This window comes from Carex rostrata, chromosome 12, assembly GCF_964058835.1.
Source record: "Carex rostrata chromosome 12, lpCarRost1.2, whole genome shotgun sequence".
Classification (NCBI taxonomy): Eukaryota; Viridiplantae; Streptophyta; class Magnoliopsida; order Poales; family Cyperaceae; genus Carex; species Carex rostrata.
The window spans coordinates 6396049-6404914 of record NC_135929.1 but is presented as its reverse complement, the minus strand read 5'-3'; the positions used below and the strand labels follow the sequence as shown (position 1 = coordinate 6404914).

At 32.6% G+C, this 8866-nt stretch overlaps 1 long non-coding RNA gene across 1 annotated transcript; it reads right to left on the bottom strand.

The window, feature by feature from the left end:
• Positions 1 to 6131: 6131 nt before the first annotated feature.
• On the bottom strand, positions 6132 to 6510 carry LOC144563665 (uncharacterized). The gene is made up of 2 exons (XR_013514390.1): positions 6423 to 6510; positions 6132 to 6337 (listed from the first exon to the last, which is right to left on the bottom strand). It is a non-coding gene; the product is annotated as an uncharacterized LOC144563665 (long non-coding RNA).
• Positions 6511 to 8866: the final 2356 nt, after the last annotated feature.

The window sequence follows — 8866 nt, the reverse complement described above, 5'->3', positions numbered from 1 at the left end:
ATGAAAATTCATATTAATTTGTACACAAAAAAAATATTTATGATTGACTGTATATGTTAAACTAGTGATGAAATGTTAAAATATCGATATTTATCTCATACTAGATGATATATTGAAATATTCATATATTGATCTCAATTCTGCCGAATATGCGACTGAATATTCGAATATGCGGCCAAATATTCAAAACCGTATATTGGACCGAATACTCATTTTCTATTAGGATTCCAACTGAATACGAATATTCGGCCGAATAGACCGATTTTTAAAACACTGCTTCTAACCCATGAAGTCATGGCACGGAGAAATTTCAAGTTAGGCTCAGTTTTTTTTTTTTTTTTTTTCAGTTTGTGTTATTTGTATTTGTTTTTGGCAAATATTTTTTATGAATGTTGATGTATAGTTGTATTATTGATTTGTGGTTGTTTTAAGACTAAAGATTTATGATATCATCATAAAATAGTTTTTGAGCTTTGATTTTGATTCCAGATACATTGTATTGGAACTAACTTCATAGTTACAATTATTTATCTTTGATTTTTATTCCTGATGCAATTTATTGGAACTAAGCAGTTTTCTGTAAGCAAATAGTGATACCCGATTATGTTACTTTCCTTGAGAAAAAGAATGTCACTTTCTGTTAGCAAATATTTACCGACAGCTCCAATCTATGCACATTACACCGATTTTTTTATTTATATCAAAAAAAAAAAAAATTAAAAAAAATCCAAATCCCGACTGAAATTCAAAATTTACCCAAACTAGTTATCCAATAACTGAATTTGGGACAAATGTCCAGTCAGTGGATTTCCGAACTCAAGAAATATAACCAGTTAATCACTAACCGGAAAGTTGTGTTTTTTTTTTCTTTAACCGGTTAATCACTAATCGGAAAGTTGTTTTTTTTTTTAAACAGAAATTTCTATTTTTTTATTTTTTGTATTAAAATATTAGAAATGTTGAAAATATATTTCTTTGAAAATAGATGGAATACAATATAATTTGATTTATTAGAAAGACTGCAACAAATAACCCGGATCAATATTTTTCAGGCTGGATTTTTCGCGACTGTAAGAAAAATTAATATATTTCTTTATGTGTTATTGGAAAAAAATAAAAATATTTAGATTCTGAGTTATTGATCCCGGTTCAAAAATCACTTATAGAAATTCAGAAAATATTATGATCTTTTTAGGACATTTAATTTATGAAAAGTTGTATCTATTTTTGAAAAAAAAAATTAATTTATTTAATGATTGTTTTTAAAAAAAAATTCTCAAAATAGATACAACTTTTTATAAATTAAATGTACTAGAAAGATCACAATATTTTCTGGATTACCTAGAAGTGACTTTTGAACCGGGATCAATAACTCAGAATCTAAATATTTTTATTTTTTTCCAATAACACATAAAGAAATATATTAATTTTTCTTACAGCCGTGAAAAATCCGGCCTGAAAAATATTGATCCGGGTTATTTGTTGCAGTCTTTCTAATAAATCAAATTATATTGTATTCCATCTATTTTCAAAGAAATATATTCAACATTTCTAATATTTTAATACAAAAAATAAAAAAGATTAGAAATTTCTGTTTAAAAAAAAAAACAACGACTTTCCGGTTAGTGATTAACCGGTTATATTTTTTGAGGTCGGGAATCCACTGACGGGACATTTGTCCCAAATCCGGTTATTGGATAACCGGTTTGGGTAAATTTTGAATTTCAGTCGGGATTTTGATATTTTTTTAAATTTTATTTATTTTTTAGATATAAATAAAAAAATCGGAAGTTTTACACAAATGGAGATACAGTATATGACAATTAATTTTGTGCAAAATTGCAAACAAATATTGCTCTTACATGTGAATTGAGATGCAACTATTCTCCTCCGTTTGCTAGTTGAAAATTAAATGCATTACTTGAATATCTATGATTTGAATGTGATAGAGAAATAATTGCTAGAACTGCTGATGAGATAAAACAGAAAGTAAATTGTCAATTGTTACATTTTTCATCATGATATTTAATTTGACAATAACCAGCATCTTAAAATTAAATACTAATATTTGAAGTTTTTTTCTTTTTGTTTTTGTCATTCTATATCATGACCAATTAATTAACTATTAAAAACCATACTGTGGAACCCATTTTATTTTAAAAAAAAAATCCAGGCTATGGTAAATTTGATAATAAGATTTAAATTCTTAAATTTGAAGGTGGTAATTAAAAAATTCTGGTGGGACCCATATTCCATTCTCAAAAATAAATAAATCGATGTATGTGTTAATTTGAGCATGATATGAATTTCATTCCAAAATTTTATGTCAAGTTAATTAAATCTAGGATCAAATTACATCCCTCTGACAATTTTTGAGATTGTTGAAGGTTTTAAAAAGGCTTATCACTCGACTTCATAACAATTTTTGAGATCATTTCTCTCTCTCTCTACTAATGGCGTTGATATCTTGCCCTCTCCTCCTTCCGACAATTTTCAGAGACTTGGAGAGTGGAACCACGCTGCATAGCACGTTTATGGCAGTGCATCCCTTCCAAAGATACTCCGACATTGTTCGAGCATTGGCTAATGTGGTCGGAACTAGGTATGACAATATCACCGTGTTCTATTAATATATATATTTTTTTTCTTAATTTGATTTCCTCCAAAATTTTAAACATATATAAAAGTCAATTGTTCTTTTATGAAGTTTAACCAAATAATATTAATTTAAGATACTAAATCCGCAACAAGAAAATAAGCATTTGTTTCGATTTGATGTAAATATCAACACTTCCAATTAGCAAGATTTATATACTTATAAGTATCAAATAACATTTTATGTATGAAGTTAGAACATTTTATGCATGAAGTTATAGCATTTTTTACGTGATATGAAAACATAATATTAGTTTAGAACAATATATACCTTTTGTGTCTGCTTTATTTTACATTTTATGGCTGTCTTCTTCATGTCTTATAAATTAAAAATTAACAATTTTTATTCAGAATGGTTAATTCACTCCTATAAACTAAAATATATTTGTAGTTTTATTAGTAGCACTTATATATATTAGTTCCTTAGAAAATAAAAGTATATACTTATTCAGTCCCTAATTTTAATTTTTTATTAGAGTTCCTAACTGTACTTGTCCAAAATTGTAAATATATTGTCTTCCCGAAATATTCCACACAATTCTACTAACAGCCCAATTTCAGAAATTGATACTCCAAATTAATGAGAATGGAGTACTCTTAAGTCTAATCTATTGTATTTTTTAAGTTTCTAAATAGCGATTATCGTCCGATGTCCATCGGGAAAAAGGTTAAACAAAATAGCTATCGTGAATAGCGTAGCTACTGCGAAAGCTATCCTGTATAGCATTTTTTTTCTTTAAAAAATTATATTATATAATTCTACTAATTATCAACATTACCTAAAGTCTCCCAAAGCAATAAGTAACACCAAATTGATTAACGAATTATGATATGCATATTGAATCAGTTCAAAATCCAAATTTCTATTTAAAATATCCCTAGTAATGTAATAAACTATATTTTTTTATTCAAAATAACCTAACCATCATGACATAAACTATCTTTTTTTTTTTTCAATTCAAAATAACCTAAGCATCATGTCATATATCATATATATTTTTCTATTCAGAAGTAAAAACAATCTCGTCCTTAAAAAAATGGTCCTTAAAATGAAATGTTCAATTTGAGTCTTGAAATAAAAGCTTATGTAGTATAGTGTGCGCTATCTATGTAACACGCTACGCACTATAGCGGACCGCTATTGTTGCTATAACGATCATAGGCTCATAGATGAAACAACACACTTTATTTAAGGTCCAAAAACGGTATATCACGTTATTTAGAATATTGATATTTTTAGGCTTGATACAAAAAATTTATTAAAACTTGGACTTTTGGCGATCTCCAGATTTACTCATTCTATAAATCTATTGTATTTTCATCTAAAAAGTATTAGAGAGGAATCTGCGCTATACCTAACGTCCATGTGGCCGAACAGGTTCTAGAAGCACTTAGGTTGAAATTCTTTAGTTTTAAGAGAATAACTAGCGATTGTGATAGGCTTAAATTATATACATATTCGATCTGATTTTTATTACAAAATAACATTAAATATCTTGTATTTTAAATATAAAGTGAATAGAATACACCTAGAATCAAGTTACTGTATTTGCTTGGTTTTAACATGGAGAAAATGAAGGAAACCGAAGAAAAATGCTTAGTGCCGACACACGGTTTGCGATATGGCCACAATAAGTACTTTGATGGATTTCTGAACGCACGCCAATTTTAAAAAGGTATAATAAGCTATACATCAAAATCCGTGCGGATGCACGGATATCGATGCAGACGCACGGATCTCGATGCAGCCGCACTCTGGTTGCACAGGAAAAGTCCGAGCCTAGTCTGGATCTCGATGCAGCCGCAGTGCGGGCGGTGAAGACGCAGTGCGGATGGTACTGTAGCAGTGTGGGTGGCCTGGCCGCACTGTAGCAGAACGCATAACTGGAGCCTGATTTTAAAATAGCCATAACTTTTGACTCGTAACTCCGATTTAGGCTTGCGACCATTTTTTGGAAAGATAGAAAGAAGTTCTACAACATGAGAAACTAAAAAAAGGAAATTTTGAGTCAGTCGGATGCACTAAACTCGCAGAAAGCCAAAATTACACGTTTTCAACACGGTTTCTATTTTTGGCGTACCAAGGACACGTTTTTACAGCCAAGTGTGGACAAGACAATCCTGGGAAACAATCCAAACATAGCACCCACTAACTCCACTTCCTAGGCTCTTAATTGGACATGGTACTTGGCTATAAAAGAGGGGGTTCATTCTACATCGAGAATCATCCATCATCACACATTAATCCACAATCTCATTCTCTCTCTCCACACACACAATACTTAGCGATAAATTCTGAAGTAAGGAAAGCTTTCAAGCAAGGAGAAGAAGAGTTTCCTGAGCAAGAAGTCGGCAAGATTGAGGGCTTTGATCAAATAAAGGGTGTAATCATTTCTTTATTTCATTTCTTGTTACTTTGCCAACTTTTTGTAATGGATCTCTCCATGAGGGAGTAGTTCTCTCTCTAGGGGTTTAGGTTAATGCATGAACTTGTTTAATTGTATCTTATTCGGTTATTTGTCTTTGTTCTGATTGTTTTATGGGATTTGATGTTAATTTCTGTGATTTATCATTTGTGTTAATTACATAATTAGTACTTGAAATCGCAGTAGTCCCGCTTTGGTATCTCTTTGTCAAAGGATCCAAAGAAGTTAGGACGAGAGGAGAGTACCAAATTATGAATGCAAATACCCTAGGTTTAGATTAGGATTGTAACCAATTTGTAATCTAAGCCGGAACTATAGAAATTAAGGTTAGGAATTTGGTGAAGAACCTAACCGTGAAGGCAAACCCTAATTAGGACATCTCAAATCAAATCGGGTATTGGTATGAAGGACTTAATCGTGAAGTATCAATATTTGAGGAGATGAGAGACTAACAAGAGCTTATGGTCTAAGTAGCTAGGGTGAAGGACCTAACCGTGAAGTCCGAATTACTTAGACACGTTATTAATTCACGAAAGTGACCCTTAATGACATATTAGGTTAGAAACCTCCTCAAATCATACATGAACTTAAACAAATACCGAATAGATAGAATTAGCAAGAGATTGTAGACCGAATACCCCTAGATCTTCTCATCTAGAAAGCAATCCAATCTTTCTTTCATTCATTTACTTTTATTGTTTAAAACTCTCAATTCGGGTATTGAACCCAAATTTAGGAACCGTTAGAACAAACCCCCCCCCCAATTTACTTTTATTGCACTTTACTTTTCTTTTATTTTCTGAAATTTATTAGTAAAGTTTAAACTAAGTTTTTATCATACTCCCTGTGGTTCGATACCTCAAATACTACTTTGATAGAATTGTGCACTTGCAATTTAACTCAAACGTGTGTTAAAGGATTAAAAAGTACATCTTTGTACTAAAACTTTGCACCATACCCTTTGGACGCATCAGATGTTACTTCGGCAACGGGTTGTCAAGGCTGGTGGAGAAGTATGCTAGGAGTTTTGAATATATAGGGACAACAAAGTACAAATGTTATAGTTTACTTATATTAGGACAAAAACTATACATAAAATTGTAGAAAAATTAGAAAGATTAATTTCTTAGTCATCGTTCCTTCTAGTGTTGTGTCTGAAAGAGGGGTGACAGCTTTGTGGTAGCTTGTTGTTCCTTAGATCTGCATCACATTATCTCATTGGGATGAATTTGTAATATTCTTGAGCCCAATTTAATCTAATATAGAGCAAATAAACTATTATGATAAGGTAAAAAAAAATACAGTATGTCCATTTTTAATAATTAATACAACAATTATTACCTAATTGAAGAGAGACAAAAAGGATCCACTATTATTTTCTTGCTTGTATTCGGAGCGTTGCGCTATGTTATGAATTTACAACTCAAGCTTTTTTATGAAGAGCTGGAAAGATAAAGGGGTAGTAGGTTCATGGAATATGAGGAAGAACACTAATTTTTTTTTTCTCACACCCGCTTAACATGTTTTTTTTAGTTCACGGGAATGAAAAAGAAAACCCCGAACACATCGTGGGGCGTGCTGATCGCACTGGTGATTAAGGATGTACGATCGACCACTCGCCGCTGCCGGCATGAATAGTCGAGCCGCTCAAGGCAGTCAAATGCATCAACTCTGGTGCCGAAAGAGAAAACGTGCAGTCAAGCTTGTGACCGGCAAAGAGAGTGCCTTGGCACATGTTTGTTATATCGATCTCACTCATGATTTATATATCAAATAATTAGAATTCAAGAAATGAAGTCGCAACTTTTAGCCTTTGTTTGATCTTTAAGCATGTAAGCAACTTCTCGTGTAGGGTGTATAAATTAATTTTTAATGCCATTAAATGAATTCCAATAAAATTTTATTTAAGATTTAAGTACAGAAATTATGTGAACTTCGTCATTTATGTAAATATTAAAAATAATAGATAATTTATGTACTTGTAGAAATGCATGGTAGAAGAAAAACTTTATTTCCCAAAGTAAAAGAACCTCCCTTAGTTTTTATTGAGATGTTTTTTTTTATAACTATATGAAAATATTATGTTAATAAATTTGACAAAGAAAATTAGTACACTAACAGTTACTTCAAAGTATAAGGAAAGTTTTCCGTTAAGTCGAAATCAGACACCATCACATTCATAATTTATTCTAATTTCAATTGTGCAACATGCTAACCAAATTTCTTTTTGAAAGAAACTTTATAATTTTATTCTAATTTTAATTGTGGAACCCACTGAATCCAACATAATTTCATACCTACTTCACAATTTATTTTAGTTTCAATTGTGATCCTATTAAAAGCAATTGCAAATTTTTAGTTTCAAACTTCATAATTTTTGTGGGACCTTCGCTATTTATACAAATATTAAAAAAATTATAGATAATTTATGTATCTGTCAACATACAACTTTATTTTATAAAGTGAAAAAACCTTCCTTGAATTATTGGGATAAAAATAAAAAATACTTGTGATAAGATAACTACATAAAAATTTATTTTAGGGAACCTTTCCTTATTTTTCTCAAGTTCTCTCTTCTATTTTCTTATTTAGGCAAAACTTCTATTTATTTCCAAAGGAAAGCTGGAAGCCGTTAGCCACCTTAATTTCGTTTTTATTAATTTAAGTCCCTCCCGCTCGAGCTTGTTTCCTCTGAGATATCTCATCTTTTGTATGACCGACGTGTCCGGTGTCTATTTGGGGATAGCGCGGGGGCCAGTATTCTGTTTGCTTTGAGGTTAGTGCAGCCGTATTTGAACGGTTGAGATATTCGAAAAACTCGCGCAAAATATGAGATATCCTAGAGGATGCGTGTTCCCCCACTCCGAAAGATGAGATATCTCAAACTTTGCGTGACTTTATGGAAAATCCAAACCGTTTAGTTGCGTTATACACGAATCTCAAAGCACATATATACGGGCCCCTACATCACCCCCGAATAGGCACCGGACACGTCGGTCACGCAAAAGTTGAGATATCTCAGAGAGTACGCACTCCTCCCTTTCCTTATTTTGCTCGTTCTCCTTTCTATATAAAGTTTCTTCTTTATTAAAATTCTCCCTTCTATTTCCTTCTTTCTTAAAATAACTTCTTTCTCAAAATAGCTCCCCCTTCTCTTTTATATACCGTCCTTTCCCTGTCAAGTTCTCCCCCCTTAATTTGGCATTTAATTTCCTCAATACTCTCTCTCTCTCTCTGGATTCATGGCGCTGAGCTCTTCCCCTCTCTTCCTCCCGGTGATTTTCCGCGACTTGGAGAGTGGAACCACGCTACATCGCTCGTTTATTGTAGTGCTTCCATCCCAAGGCTTCTCCGATGTTGTTCGAGGACTGTCTGACGTGGTTGGAGCTAGCCATGATGAAATCACCGTCTTCATCGAGCGTAGCAACAGAGAGATCGTTCGCATGATGGCGAATTCCGACCTTATCCGTCAGAAGGCCGTCTGCCTCCATGTTCACGTTGGACTTCCTCGGGGGGCGTGCAAGTATTGTGACAAGGCCTTGAATTACTGTCTGATTAAGGAATTCCATTTATGCAGAGAGGACAAGATCATATCTGATGGATTTTTCAGGTCATCGGTGGGGCCAATCCAAAGGCCTCCATCTTCTATGGTCTAATTACTCAGGTTAGGGTTTAGGGTTTTTATGGTCTAATTAGTCAGTCTAGGGTTTAGGGTTGGTGGTATGCGTTTGTCGGTGGCAATGGTAGGTACAGCTAGTGGTTACTTGTTCTGGTATGGAGTTAGG